We start from the raw sequence: 16009 nt of genomic DNA on the forward strand, positions 1-16009 counted from the left end.
TGCGAGGATTTCTTGGGTTGACAGGGTATTATCGCAAGTTTGTTAAGAATTATGGGAGAATAGCAGCACCTCTAACAACATTATTGAAGAAAGATTCATTTTCATGGACTTCGGAAGCAACAAAGGCCTTTGAACATCTTAAAGAGGCAATGTGCCAAGCACCGGTCTTAGCTACACCGGACTTCACAAAAACCTTTATTGTGGAATGTGATGCTTCAGGAAATGGAATTGGTGTTGTTCTAATGCAAGATGAAAGACCCATTGCTTTTGAAAGTCGTCCAATCAAGGGAAAGTTTTTAAACAAAGCTATTTATGAGAAGGAAATGTTGGCAATACTCCATGCACTTAAGAAATGGCGACCCTACCTAATGGGAAGACACTTCAAGGTAAAAACGGATCATGATAGCCTTAAATACTTTTTAGAACAAAGATTATCCTCTGAAGAGCAACAAAAGTGGGTCACAAAGATGTTGGGTTATGACTTTGAAATCATCTACAAAAAAGGGAAGCAAAATGTGGTGGCAGATGCACTCTCAAGAAAGGATGAGGATGTGGAAGCATTGTTGTGTGCCATTTCTATTATCCAACCAGATTGGATAAACGAAGCAAGGGAGGAATGGAAGAATGACGAAGAAGTGTGGGCACTTATTCAAAAGCTACAACAAGATTCCAGTACTTCTGATACATTTAGCTGGAAAAATGATTCGTTATGGTACAAAGATCGCTTATACCTCTGTAAGAATTCCCAGCTAAAACAAAAGATTCTTATGGAATTGCACACTTCTCCCTTAGGAGGGCACTCAGGATTTTTAAAAACTTACCACAGGGTTAAGAAGGAATTTTTTTTGGATGGCCTTAAATCAGATATTCAAAAGTTTGTGGCGGAATGTTTGGTTTGCCAGCAAAATAAAGTTGAAACAATTAAGACACCAGGTCTATTACAACCTTTATCCATTCCAAGCCAACGTTGGGAGGAGGTTTCAATGGATTTTATCACAGGTTTACCCAAGTCTGAGGGAAAGAGTGTCATCATGGTGGTAGTTGACAGACTTACCAAGTATGCACACTTTTGTGCATTATCACATCCATTTAAAGCCAGTACAGTTTCTACTGCATTTATGGAAACAATTCAAAAGCTACATGGAAACCCAAAGATTATTGTAAGTGACAGAGATCCCATTTTCACTGGAAATTTTTGGACAAAATTATTTTCTTGTCTTGGTACTCAGTTAGCTCATAGCTCATCTTATCATCCTCAATCTGATGGGCAAACTGAGATAGTAAACAAATGTTTGGAAGGATATCTTCGTTGCTTTGTATCTGATAAACAGACACAATGGGTCAAATGGTTGCCTCTGGCTGAATGGTGGTATAACACTTCCTTCCATACAGCAACAAAAATGACCCCATTTATGGCACTTTATGGGTATCAACCACCATCCATCACATCATATTTAAGAGAAAATTCTAAGGTTCAGGCAGTGGAACATCACATCGAACATCAACAACAAGTCCTCCAACTCTTAAAGGATAACCTCGTGTTGGCACAAAATAGAATGAAACAACAGGCAGATCAACATCGCAGTGAAAGAAGTTTTGATGTAGGTGATTGGGTATTCCTACGGCTACAACCATATAAGCAAATGTCCCTAAAGCAAGCTAAGAAGGATAATAAATTATCACCAAAGTATTATGGTCCGTACAAGGTGTTGGAAAAGATTGGTACTATGGCATACAAATTGGAGCTTCCTGCAGCTTCTCGATTGCACCCAGTTTTCCATGTTTCATGTTTAAAGAAGGTTATAGGTGACAAGCTCCCAATTCAAACAATATTGCCAGAACTTGACGAGGAAGGAAAAATTATATTGGAACCGGAAGCAGTCACAGAAACAAGAACTCGACAGCTACGAAATCGATCAATTTCAGAGTATCTTATCAAGTGGAAGAACTTATCCGCTGAAGATTCCACATGGGAGGATGAGAATTTTATGCAGAAGTATCCAGAACTACTCAAGCGTTGAGGACAACACTTTTTTGAAGGAGAGGGGCATGTTGGGTCCCTATAATACTAGTGATTACCCCATTACTATTGTAGTTATACCCCCTATTTATATTGTTGTGCCCCTATTACCCCCATATTGTTATTTCTGTGCCCCATAGAATCCCTCTATTGTTATTTTTGTGGCTTTATATTATTATTGTTAGGTCGGCTGGATTATATTGTGACTCCTTAGACTCCTATATATAGAAAGGAGGTTTTGTCATTTGTATCATCCAAGAATTGTTCATTTATGTAATGTAAAGGAGGTTGCCCCCTCGAAGAGGCTGAATTCTAAGGCGTCGATCTCTCTTTTCTATCTTTTTGTGAGCTGGTTTCGTAACACTTCTCTTCTTTCAACTGTCTGCCCAAATATGGTCAGTATGATGATGACTGTGAGCCTAACGACCAAATCAGTCTTGCAGAAGAGTTACATCTTATTTTTTCACAGAGCACAGTTCAGGATCAGCTGCCTGAAAACAATGATCAGCATGCCCATTTCAGCTATGAAGAAAAGGAGGAAAAGGCAGAAAATTTTAAATTCAGTGAGGGAGCTTTACCATTTTATTTCAAGTGTTTTCAGTTTATTAGGGATAATTATCATGCCGTTAACAATCAAGTGTCACCATATTCTGTTATTGATCAGCTAGAGGAAAATCCAGGCCCTGCTCCTAAAGAATCACCATTAGATTTGCAGCCCCAAAGTGCCAGTGAATGTCAGATTGAGGAAGACTCAGAAGTGGCAGCGTGTGACCAGATAATCCAACTGAATTCCCTACCATTGGGTTTGTAGCCATCTCAGATATTTGAAGAAGAAAAAGAACAGTCAGCGCAAATCTGTCAAGTGCCATCTGAGCCAGCTTTCAAAGAATTACAGGTACCATCCCATGTTTTGCAGAATTCATCTGATAGTAAGCTGCGTGATGAGGTAAAACACTGCTCTTCTCCACTAGCAGGCTGCGAACCATGGTATCAAGTGGTTGATGATCCCCCAATTCTAAAGCATGATAGCTATCCCAAACTTTTGTACAGTTCTTTAGTTCAGTCCAGCAATAATGTATATATGCTACAGGACCCTTTTGTACAGTTTCTTATTTCAGCAAAGAAGGTCAGCAGTTACCTGATCTTCTCAAAGATTAATAAAGCCACATTAGATTGCAAGATCTCCATTTCAAGTAACAGCAAGCATGAGTAGCAGAAGCCATTCATGTTCATAATGCTTAAGTGGCTGCATTGGCTGTTTAGCAGAAGCCATTCATGTTCATAATGCTTAAGTGGCTGCATTGGCTGTTTCATTACACCTAACAACAAAGGAAATGCTGGTTAGGGTAGGTAGGTAGGATTAATAAGGCAGCCGGCCAAGCAAATTTTGCAGAATACAACAACAATTGAATACAAGGCAGTCTGACCTGCTATTCTTGGCTTTTCACAAGGAAAAGCCATCCCTAAGTGGAGCCACTGTTAGCCTCCTGCTACAGCAGGTATTCATCTTTCATGATTGACATTTTTACATGCCAAATATGTCATACTTTGCAAGCTGCAGTGTTCCATATTTCCACAAGAAGCCATGAAAGTGTGCTGGTCCAAAGGCCACTGCTGTATTCCATTTTTTAGTTAAGGGAAGGCCAAACAGCTAAATCCTGGCCTCCCTAGGTTTCAATTTCCTGTTTTAGAATATAGAGAATGATATCTGTCCAAATAGTTTAATCTTGGCAGATTTGTAGATAGGTAGAGAATCAAAGGGACCCAACCGTTTAATCTGGGCCCTGGCAGAAATAAGTGTAGATCTAGATAGGAGGAATTCAAAAGAAAATTGTAAATCTGGGTCTGCAAGTCTAAGTGCACCCAAATCAGAAAAGAAGAAAAAATGTTAGGAAAGTAGGATGGGTAGGTAGCTGTGGTTGCAGAAAGCTGATTCATGATCAATTTTGTGTTTCAAACTGTGTTTTATCTTTACAGATCACATTGCAGGCAGTTTTCATTCAGAAAGAGATCAAAGCTGGACATCACTAACTTCCCCCTTCTTCTAATTTCCCAAGTCATTTACTAACTCCCCAAAGAGGTCAAGATCTGCTTGATTCCTCTTAGATTCATCATCATCCATATCAGTCACCTTGGTGAAGATCTCCTTCACTCAAGGATCTTAGTTCCTTTCAAGTTATTTTCCCCAAAATTTAGCCTAAGGTCCCTGACCTTAGCGCTTGCTAGTCACCTTCATATTAACCACTAACGGTATTATATAACTCCCTATCAGTTTTCCCATTCCCTTACTAAAGCTATGCACATATAACTCCCCTATGTAAATATCCCCTCCCTGGCAATATAGCCATATTTTTATAAGTCCGGGGAAAAATAGTCCATCTGGGGCTGTTTTTAGCCCATCCGAGTCATAGCAGGGGTTAGATGACACCTAGCCATGCTAAACAACCTCTCCCCGAGCCCTAAAACCCTAAAAAACCCATGTTTTACCCCTCATCCCCAAGTCCCAGCTGTAAATATTTCAACCGCACTCATTTTACATCCATAAACCCCCTTTCCCCGCCCCTAACCCAAAGTTTTTCGTGTAAAATATTAACCCCGCCCCTATTAACCCTCATAATCCACCGTTCCCTAAGTTATAACCCACTGTGCACATTATTAAAAAAAGGAATATTCTTTGAATATTCCCCCGCCATATCTCCCCGCCATATTACCTTCACCGCCAACAGTCGGATTATCCGCCCCGCAAATCAATGACTGGCGGGCTGCCCCATCCCCGAACCGCCCGAGCTTTAGCATCCGGGAGATGGGCGGTATTGCCGCCGTACTCCCGCCACGCGTCAGCTCCTGGGCTATGGCGGAGGCCCCCCTCACGAAACTGCTCTCCCCCAAAGGTGGTGTGCCACAATACCGCTTACCGCCTCCTGCCCGGTGACGTCACCACATATGTCACCCCCTGCATAGTCACCGCTTACGTCACCCCCCTCTGCCCAGTCACATGTCCAGTCATCTGCCTACGTGGCCCCTTGCCACGTGTCATGCCACGTCACCGTCCATACATGATGATGTCATCTCGCCATGTCATCATGCTGACGTCATCGCTGACGTCACCCACCGTACAATGTCACGTCATGCTGACGTCATCATCAGTTTTTGGCGCAGAGGCGAAAATCGCACTTCGGGGCCCCGGAATCCAATTCTGAGGCAGTTTTTGATGAGCGATTTGCGCCTAGCGCAAATTGCTCATCGCTAGATTTTTTGGGCCTGAATGGGGAATCTTCAGGGAATATTTTCATTCTGCGGCCCCCAGCAAGCCCGAAAGGCGCCGAATGACCCGTTTTCTTCGCAGAGCATACCGAAAGGATCAGAAGACAGTTCCAGAGGATACAGAGGCCGGCCATTAATTTGTGAATGAGACCCACAGCACGCCAGAACAACATCAATTTATTGCCAAAGAGTATCAGAGGAAGGAGGAGAGCCAAAGAGTATCAGCCAAAGATTTCTTAGGGGCTCGAAGCACCTGAACATTGATGAGCCCCGCAGAAAGTCAAAAACAAGAGTAAGCCCGTCCTAGCTCTCAAATCACAGTCAAAAGCATTTAATGCCGCCGAACAGCAAGGGTGCAAATACCAATGCACAATTATAAGAGATGAACAGCACACAGCCACTAGGACAGACGTTAACTCATCTTGTTACAGTTGCCCCCAGCATAGCTCAAAGATATTTTTATGGCATTTATTTCTGGATAAGATTAGGTTAAAGCAATCAGTTTTCTGTCAGACCTGTTAGGTCGGCTGCAATAGATAAATTTTGGATAAATCTTCCCTATATATACCACCCTCTGTATTGTTTTAAGGGTCGGTTGGTTGATGGTCTTCAGTTGAGACTCGCACTGTATACTTGATATGTTTCTGTAATCAAAGACTGCTGAAAGGCTTGGAGGAAAGACTGTCTGCTCTATGTCTAATGGTTTTGAAGAAGTGAATTTGGAATTCTTGTGCTGCAACATGACTCAATAAGTTTTCCTACCTCTGTTTTTCCATTGATATACCGTCTAAAATAGTAGAAAGAAAGAATAGTCTAGAATTGGTTTAAACACCCTCTATGCTCATTTTCTGCTATTTCTTTATGTTTTCATCTGGGTTAGTAATGAATATGAATTCCATATGGCTCATGTTTCCCCTAATCCCTTCATATTTGACAGTTGTCTAGGAATTCTTAATTGCTCCTAGACAGAGCTCATTCACCTTCCCCCTTTTAAGCCGAGTGAGAGATTCTTTATTGCCTCTCATTCCTTATCCCTCATTCCATCCTTTTAAGCTTTAAGTGTTGTTTCATGAGCAGCTACCTTGCTCCTTATTTCTCTTGTGACCAAGAAAACGCACCAGCAGTCCCACTCCTTGACTCCACGCCCAATGGTTTGAAACTTACCAGATTATGTTTTGCCTCTCTACTTGAGACATCTTCCTTCCCACCAAAAATAAAAAAAAAACCCTCTGAACTCAAGACCTAGCCTAAAATCCTTTTCAAACAAAGCTAAATCCAAAAGAGAGAGCCCTCTCTGATTGTAGGTTGGCTAGAACCTGCAGTCCAAAGTTGGTTTGTGGTTACCTCGGCCTTATCCTTTTCCGGAGCTTAAGGACAACCTGAGTGATAACATCTACTTCTTATTTTCTTCTCGATATACTACTAGGATAACTCGATCCTCTTATTTATACATAAAGTGGAGAGAATCCCCCTTGAGAAGTGCGTTGCATTTCCCTCCAAAAGTTCCTAAAAAATGGTATCGTATTCATCATCCACCTTCCAACAAAAAGAGGGGGATCTAAATTCCTTGAGCAAACTCGGTATAGGTTTTGTTGAGCTATAAGGAACATGCCCCGAAAATCTCTCCAATGTTGGATCTTTTGGGATCCGCACAATATCACTTGTAAATCCTACAAAATAAACATCTTAAGCCATAAAAACTATGAAAACCATGTTGACCTCTTCTAAGAATAAATTAAGATATGAAACTATACCATTAAGTGCAAAATGTGGCTATAAGCATAGCTTTATGTACTTAGGAGTGGATTGATCGGCCTTATAATTTACCTATTTTTAGGATCCATCATACCCCTCTAGTAGAACTATTTCTCATCTTTGAGAAACACATTCTTCTTGTCCTCTTTTCTCATGTTCATTCATTTCTCTCATGACTCTTCATTTGAGAGTGGAAGTATATAGAAGATAATGTGGGATTCTAAAAATGCCTACATATCGATTTCTATGATGTAAAACTAGGGAATTAGATGTTATAGGTCCTATAATGCATCTTGTACAATTAATTTTATCATACTGTGATGAGCTACATACTTTTGTTTTGACTCCTATACTTTAGAACTGATTTCTTTCAAGGACTACAAAAGGAAAATTGGTAAACTTACTAGGTTAGTGAGTCAAACGTGGGCTTGGAATGTCAACTAGTACAACAATCTGAACTGATGGGAATAAACTATACTTAGTATTCGCTAACAAGATAAATATGTATGAATGTGGTAAGCCACTTCATTGCAAGGACTAGGATGATATTTTCTACTTATTCCATTATTTTCTTCCTCAAGTTGTTCATTTCGAAGGAAAAATCCCCTCTTAGTGGTGATGGCTTCCTACCTTTCCTAATTGTTCCAATGTAGTCTGATAGGAAGAGTTGTGTTTCTTATCATGGAATCCTCATTTATGTAAATCACTAACCCTTTAATTATAGTAATGAGTTCCTATCCTTCAATATTCCATAGGTTCATGGAAAACTCCATGGCTACCTCATTATCAAAACCTCTAAGTTTCTCAAAGCATCCCAACAATTGAAAACTCTCAAGTATCATGACAACTTAATGGAATCATTGGATTCTAATAGTATTAGTGGACCCTATCATATTGAAACCACCCCCGATTTTATCATACAAATTTCTTTCAATCAGGCTTTAGAGTTTAATTTTAGTGGTCCTCTCTTAAATACTTGGTCAAGTTGTATGTGGGTTAAAAAGAAATGTTTTGTGTTTGTGCTACTATAAGAGATAGAGTTTCTCATTGTAGCACTTCTGTAGGGTGCTCTACATTGAATGGGTAGGAAAAACACAAATTTTGTCATTTCTATCAAACTAGCCTTCAAAACATTAAAAAAAATATAGTGAACCATTTCATTCTTATACCTCATAGCTTGTACCTAAGAACAAATTATAAACTACATTGGTTCCTTAGTTGAACATAGAATAAACTTACAACAAATCAAATAGTTTTATGGAAAGAATATCAGGATCCTTCTTGAGGCACCAAACTCTATAACCTATGTACGGAACTTTATGAGTGAATATAGCAACAAAATTGGGTCCCTATAGAAAACCTTGTAGTGATTCATGTAACACTTTGTAACCTATAGCTCCCTATATCTTTTGCAACCTCTAACATCCGACAAAACTTATCATGCTCATGATATCTCCTACGACTTCTTGCATGCAAAGTGTTGATGGGAAAACTTGTTGTTTTCCTGAGTTTTTCACAAATTGAGTGAGGGTATAACTCAATGTCCAAGTGGTGGATATGGGGCTTAGTGCCCAAAACTAAATTTTCCTACCTCCTTATTCATTTCCTATCATGATTCTTGAATGTTTTCTCCCACGTGAACCGTCCATTGTGAAAGAATATAGCCACCTTTTTAAAGGATCATATGTTTGTCTTATTCGTTCTCCACATGTTGGAAAAGACTTTGGTTAAGGAAAGTGTTGATTATTATTCTGGTCTAGGTTGCATCACTTATGTTAGCTTATTTGAACCACATTTTGGCATGAAAGGTAATATCTTCTATCATGAAATGATTTCGAGGAGAGATTTTATGGGTCTCGTACATTATGTTCTTCATGTCACTGTATTCCATTGTTGTGGGTGTCTTAAAGTGTTGAGTAATGTGGGGACCCTATCATATAGAAGGTAGCAATGGATCCTATAATTACTTATGATTCCTTCATTAGTATCAAGACATTGAATTTTTGGAGGATGAAGTATTATCATAGGGTTCTTTTGATATTTATGATTGGAAATTATTAAGGGAGGGTGTGAATCAATAATTTAAAATGTCTGATTTTGCTCAACTTAATTTTGTTCTTATGAAACTAATGGTTTCTATATGTGTTCTATTATTATTCAATTCCTTTGGCAGGTGTTAGAGAGATAGATTTGCAGATATGTTTATCATGAATTCAATAATATTCACACATCATTCAAGAGCCAACACATGAAGACACCATATCTAAGTGGAAACATTCAAGGGAAAAAACCACCAATTTTAGGCTAAAAGTGATGTGAATGAAAGTTTCTACTCCTTATTAAATCATATTTTTGTAGCCTTCAAATTACAAGAGAATCCTACCTCAAAGGAAGCTCCAACTCCCTTGAGTTTTCAGTGGGCTACAACCCACAAGAGGCTCCTAATTCAACAGGCTACAACATATTCTTTATCAAGATACAACATAGAAAAGGACATAAATATCTCAATCGAAACATCAAATCACAAATTTTGGTTGCTTCATATATAACTATGTTGTAATGTTTACTGCTGCACTGCTTCTACTTTTCAATTTTCTTCCTTTTCTTCTTCTGCTCATCAATCTTCTTGTACATGCTACTTCACTTCCAAAAATTCTTTTTCCATTCCACATTGTATATTTTATAAGAAAGCCATGTTGGATGTTTGTATTCATTGTAGGAATATGAAATGAGGCATTGTCTCTTAGTCTTCTAAAAATTGTTCACATGATTGTCTCTTGATTTTTAGTTCTGAAAACAACTGGTAACATAAACTAGAGATTAAATAAAGCAACTCAACTTATAATGATTACAAGAGACAAATCATATTTTTATTATCTTGTATCATACATTTTCTATTCAATGAAAGCATATATTTCTTAGATTGTGTCCAATTATTTTATGTTCCATTTGACAATGTTTAGCCTTCATATTGATTACCATAGCCTTTGCACTTCACATCACTTTCATCCTTTGCAATGACATCAACAACATTCATTGACATTAATGAATAAACTTAATTTGACATAAATGCCAATATTGCCAAAATTCTCTCCCTTTGGCATTGATGGAAAAAAAATTATTCCTCCTCCTCGGAAAAAATCATATCTCTTCTTCTGCCTCCATCTGTCTCATACCTCCCCCTTTGACATCAATGACAAGGAGTGGTTGTGATGAATTAGTCTATGAGTTTCATGCCCTCAAAAAAATTCCATAATTCTGCATGTAATAAGTAGCAAATTTGGAAGAATAAAGGCTACTCAAAGGTATATATCATGAATTCTATTATTTATTTAGAGTGTTGCCACTTGAGAGAAAGTCAGAAATATGGATACATCTTTGAGTACGAATACATCATTTGAATATAAATATGTTGGAGCATCATTTGAATATGAATATGTTAGAGAATCATTTGAATATGAATACAGGTTGGAGCATTAATAAGTAAGGAAGGTTGTCATGAAAGTCAATAAAGCCAAATAATGTTGGAACATTAACAGTAAGAAATGCTTCCGTGAAGGTCAATAAATCCAAATAACGCTGCATATAATAATAATGCCAAATAACAATGCATATATAAAATGTTGGACATTGAATTCTCAATGAAATGGCTTTCATTATCTTTGTCATTAATGCTAGTAAATTGTTCAGTTGAAAGTGTAAGGTTCAATCCTTCACAAGCTCCTAATAATCAATCTAGAAGTTGAAAGGCTGATCCAATGTAATGTTGTTCCATTAATATTAATCCAATGAAATTGAACCAACATTTCCACCTTGACGCTAGTGGCTTAGCAACTTTATTCTATTCGGTAGCTCTTTCTCATTCGTCGATGTCTCTACCTCGATACTGGTGTTGATGCTGACTAGATGTCGGTACTCAATGTTGGTAGTCGATGTAATGAAAGGTCGACTTTTGAACAAGTCGGTTTCGCTGAGATCAGTTTAATCCCCCAACCTGGTTACCTCAAATTAAAGGTCATTGTCGATCAATTAGCTGAGAGGGTATAGCTTTGGCAGAGATCGTGATCTTCCTAATTATCTCTCAGCAACCAAAGCATAAGAGATCATGCAGCACTTAAGAGACACGACATAACAAATATCCTTCTTTTCTCTCTACTGCCAGCCATTCACCAGATATCGTACGGTACAGAGGTTGGGTCGTAAAGCAACTAATATCTTGTCATTCCCATGGATCATCGGCAAAGGGTATATAAAAAATGCAATAATAACCCATAGTGTTTTTCATCCAGTGGTGGATCGAGGTCATGTGTACATATAAAATGCATGAGTATGTCAGCTGAAGCATTCATACATATCTGATACCAGCAATAAAATACAACACAGTCGAAAGCAAGAGACTGCAGATGAAATTCAAATGGATACAGGTGTCCTTCAATTTGAGCATATGATATTGGATGAAGCTTGGACATCTCGTTCGAAACATTTACGTTGGCCACATGGATAGTGAGATGTAACCCTTTATGGGTAAAGAGTGCTCACAATCTGCCCAGGCTCGCAATGTCAAAAGCTTTGATGCCGACGTAATGATACAAGAAGGAAAAAAAACCAATTGCCCTTTTTTTCTTTGGCTTCATGATGATCTGATAAGCATAACCAGTTCCTGGCACTCTTATGTTTTGTTCCCATCAGTGAAATGTATCCCAATACTCGGTAGATGACTCCGTAGTTTGATCTTGCGTGGAGGAACCATAATAACGATGTACATAGCAACAACCATACGAGAGGTTCAGAATTGTGATAGCGCAACTTTTTTTATTATTATTATTATTGGCGTTATGAACACATTGCAATGTTGCAAACTTTTCACGGTGTTAAGAAGGTTGCTTATTATTTAATCTCTAGTTTTCCAGCAGTCCAAGTTGTTCTTAAGTGTGGTCCATATCTGAAAATATGAAGCTAATGGGTTGTCCTGAAATGTCCTTGAGAAGGTTATGAATTCATGAAACAACTTTGAAAGTGAAAACATGCCTCCAAACCATTATCTTCCTTTTTCTATCAAATGAGCAACAGACTTGCGCATAACCTACAACATCTCAAAAACTTTGACCATGTGATGATTTTCCATGAAACCAAACTTCTTAAGGCAAAACCCACTAGCCATGATAACCTTATAGCATCCAATAAAACTATCCAAACCTAAAAATTGTACCTTCTTTGTCAAAATGGGGAACCATGACCAATGTGTAGGATGTCCTCCTGGTTTTTTGTATTCTTCATCAAAAAGATAACCTCCATGGTTTTTCGGCCAATAAAAATGTTGCACAAAATAATAATATATAAACATCATAGAAATAACATATCAACACCTGAGCTTTGGAGGTTGTTTGTTGATATCAATTGCTCGATACTTTGGAATTCACTTAATATATAAACACTTTAGAGCTCACTTTAAAATATAAACGCTGCTGGAGACTTTGTAATATGAATTGCACCATTAAAAAATAATTAATGCCAATATTCATCATTATTGCCAGAATAAATGTTAACGTTGACATATTTGCACCATTCATTGTTGTACAATATAATTCCAGAACCATTAAATGTCTTTAATTACAGTACCAACCTTGACAGCGTTATTCAATTCAAATCTGGCAACCCAAACCTGTCCAACGTTGTCTAATTCAACGTTCCACCTTGGTGATGTGCAACATCAATTCAACACTCCAATCTAACTCTGCTTCAATTCAACTCTCCACCTTGGCCTTATGCAAATTTTCCAATTTGGTGTGGGCAACGCTAACCAACTAGGCATCTCTGTCATACATGTAAGGACCTGCAGCTCCAGCATAAGTGCGAGCTCTCTCTTGAAGTGTGCGATGTGTTATGCGCATATATGGGAATGTAAGTGATGTTTATATGCGTGATGGCATGGTGACAAACATTATGGAGGCTGACCAACACTTGTGTGGAGCCGACGGTACTTTGGGTGAGTTTGCGATGGAGAAAGGGCTTTAGGTGAGTCGGTTGGGCAGCCAGGACCACGCCCTACACTTGGTATATATTGGATGAGCATGGAGCTCATTCCATCAATCAATCCAATGCTCAAACAACTTTTCTCTGAGTTAGGCGCAGTTCTAGTGCACAGATATAAGGAGGAAGGCGCAGGTTGTGATGCGCCCATTCTTAGGCTTAGTTGCACGGTGAGGATGCGTTTGTGGGTGAAGGTGCGGGCAGGAGTGCCCGGCGATTGGGTGAGGGCGTGCAAGGGTGTGTGGCGCCCGACGGACGGTTGAAGCGTGCACGAGTGTGTGGCACACGGTTTGTGTGACAACTTGGAGCAGGTGTCTTGGCAACTCGGCTGAGCGCCTGCCCGGCGTGCAAGTGTGCACGGTGACTTGGTGAAGGGTTGAGATTGTGAACGAAGGTGTGTCTCAGGTTGGAGACGCCTGTGTGTGGTGACTTGGAGGCGCGCCCGAGTTGGGAAAACAACACGATCGTGCGACAAGGTGAACGAAGCATTGGTGACTCGTGCAGCGACCATGCGGAGGTGTCGACAAGCTAGGAAACCGAATTTTGCCTTGGATTGTAAATTTGGCTAAGTATGAAACTTGGGGTTTCCAAGTATACTTGTAAAGCTTTGTAAATCGTTGTATAATATATTGATTTGGGCAGACTCATTGTTCAGGGAGTTGCCCCTCCCTTTATACTGTGCAATTGTGTTCTTCATTTATAATTGTTGTTGATAATGAATGTGTATGGGTGTTCATTGGTATAAAGGCACATTAATAATACTTGGTTGAGAAACACAAACTAAGTAGGAGTAAGTGGTTAGGTGTAGTCCACGAACATAAGTATTGATGAAAAGAAAGTGTTCAGTGGTGTTGCACCTCGCTAACAGCAGTTGAAAGAGTATCGCCGGCTTGGGGGCGTGATAGATGGTATCAGAGCTAGTCTGAAGACCTGGAGAAGTCTTGCAGGAAGCCGAAAGCTGATTCAGGGTTGAAGAAGCTTGACAGTTGGTGACAGTGAAGCAGGTACTTGCAGGTGAAGGAAGTTGTTTCACATACAAGTGAGATAAGAGCTAGTTCAGGTTGCAGGGATCTCGGTGAAGCTGTTGGATGGTCGAAACTAGATCGCAAAGAAGAAGGAAGTTGTTAGCAATGGCAGCTGAATCTCAGGCTGGGTCTAGTTACGATGTGCAGGATGCTATTATGGCACTTATGGAAAAACTGTTGGAAAGGATGGAGGACTTGGAAGCTTTCTGGACTAAGAAAATGGACTTGTTCAATAAAGAGCAAGAGGCCAATTCGAAGATGAAGGAAGAGCTCGATGAACTCCGGACTCAACACGAGTACATTGATCTTATGTGTACACAACTTGAAGTAAGGGTCAAGGAGGTTGAAGAGGCAAGAGACTAAGGTCTTGCAGAGATCATGGGCTTGCGAAAATCTCTTGACGAAGCCAGAGATGAGATCGCGGTGTTGAAGAAGGCCGTGAGGCATAACTCAGGTGGAGGAGTGCCTCATGTGAAAGTCAAGGAACCAGAATCTTACAATGGTACAAGGAGTGCAAAGACTCTTGGCAAATTTTTATGGGACATGGAGCAATACTTGGAACGATTGGGTCTATCTGATGATGAGACAAAGGTCAAGGTAGCTACTCAGTTCTTAACAAAGGATGCTAAGATGTGGTGGCGAAGGAGGATGGATCAGATTGCCAATGGTAGTGCTGGTGACATTACTTCGCGGGATGAGATGAAGAAAGCTTTGCAGATCCATTTTAGTCCTCAAGATGAAATGTGGGAAGCAAGGATGAAAATTAAGTTCATAAAGTAGATCGGGAACCTTCAGACATATCAGCGAGAATTTGCAAGTGCGGTTATGGAACTTCCTGACGTGGCAGAGAGGGACAAGGTGTTCAATTTCATTATTGGTTGAAGCCTTGGGCACGCAATGAAGTGAAGAGGAAAAGGATTAGAACACTTGAGGAAGATTTTTCTGTTGTTGACGGGTTGGTGGAGCATTATGATGAGACTTCTGATGATAGGAAGAGGAAGTCTGATAAGCCGAAAGAGAAGAAGAAGGATGATGCTTCGAAATCATATGATAATTCGAAGACGAAGAAAGCCTTGAAGTTTTGGATATGTGCTAGACCACATACGGTGAAGAATTGTCCTTCTAGACCGAAAGTGGTTGTGGTTGCACAATATAATACGAAGAATGAAGAAGCTTCTGTGGGGATCATGCAGATACTTGGTGCTGCTATTGCTACAAAGGTGATCTCTCAGAGGGATCTTGAGAGGAACAATTTGGAGTATGTTCGAATGAAGGTTCGAGGTGCTGATATACTCACTATGGTGCATAGTGGGGCCTCTCACAACTTCATGGGTGAAGATACTGTGAGAATGATTGGGCTGAAATTTGTACCGGTGAAGGTACAAATGAAGACAGTCAATTCTCCGGCTGATAATGTTCTTGGTATAGCTGAAAAGGTGGAAACGACACTTGGTGAGTGGACAGGGAAGGTCAACTTCACTATAGTGTGGATTGATGACTATGAAGCTGTGCTGGGGATGGAATTCATGAAACAGTTTGATGTTATGATTGTTCCACATTTGAGGAAGCTGTACATTTACGATGGAATGGAAGATGTACCCATTGGTGTACCAACCATTGGAGTGACAAGGCCTGATTGTAAGTTGGTAGTGATGCAAATGGAGGATGAGAAGTGGATGGAAGACATGAGCAAGCGGTTGTCTACGGTTGAGACAAAGCTTAGTGAGAAGTCAATTGTCATTAGGACTCTTTCAGATAGTATCCTAGATTTATCAAGAAGGCTAGAAGTGGTCGAGGATGATGATGATGATGATGAGGCATATGTGAGGCCGAATGTCTGGGGGGAGGATCGGGTCACTTATCTACAGAGGATGGAGATAGAAAATCCTGACAGATGGATTGAGATGATTAGTGA

This window comes from Pinus tabuliformis, chromosome 7, assembly GCF_031772625.1.
Source record: "Pinus tabuliformis cultivar Carrire ecotype Pingquan chromosome 7, CPIR1, whole genome shotgun sequence".
Taxonomy (NCBI): Eukaryota; Viridiplantae; Streptophyta; class Pinopsida; order Pinales; family Pinaceae; genus Pinus; species Pinus tabuliformis.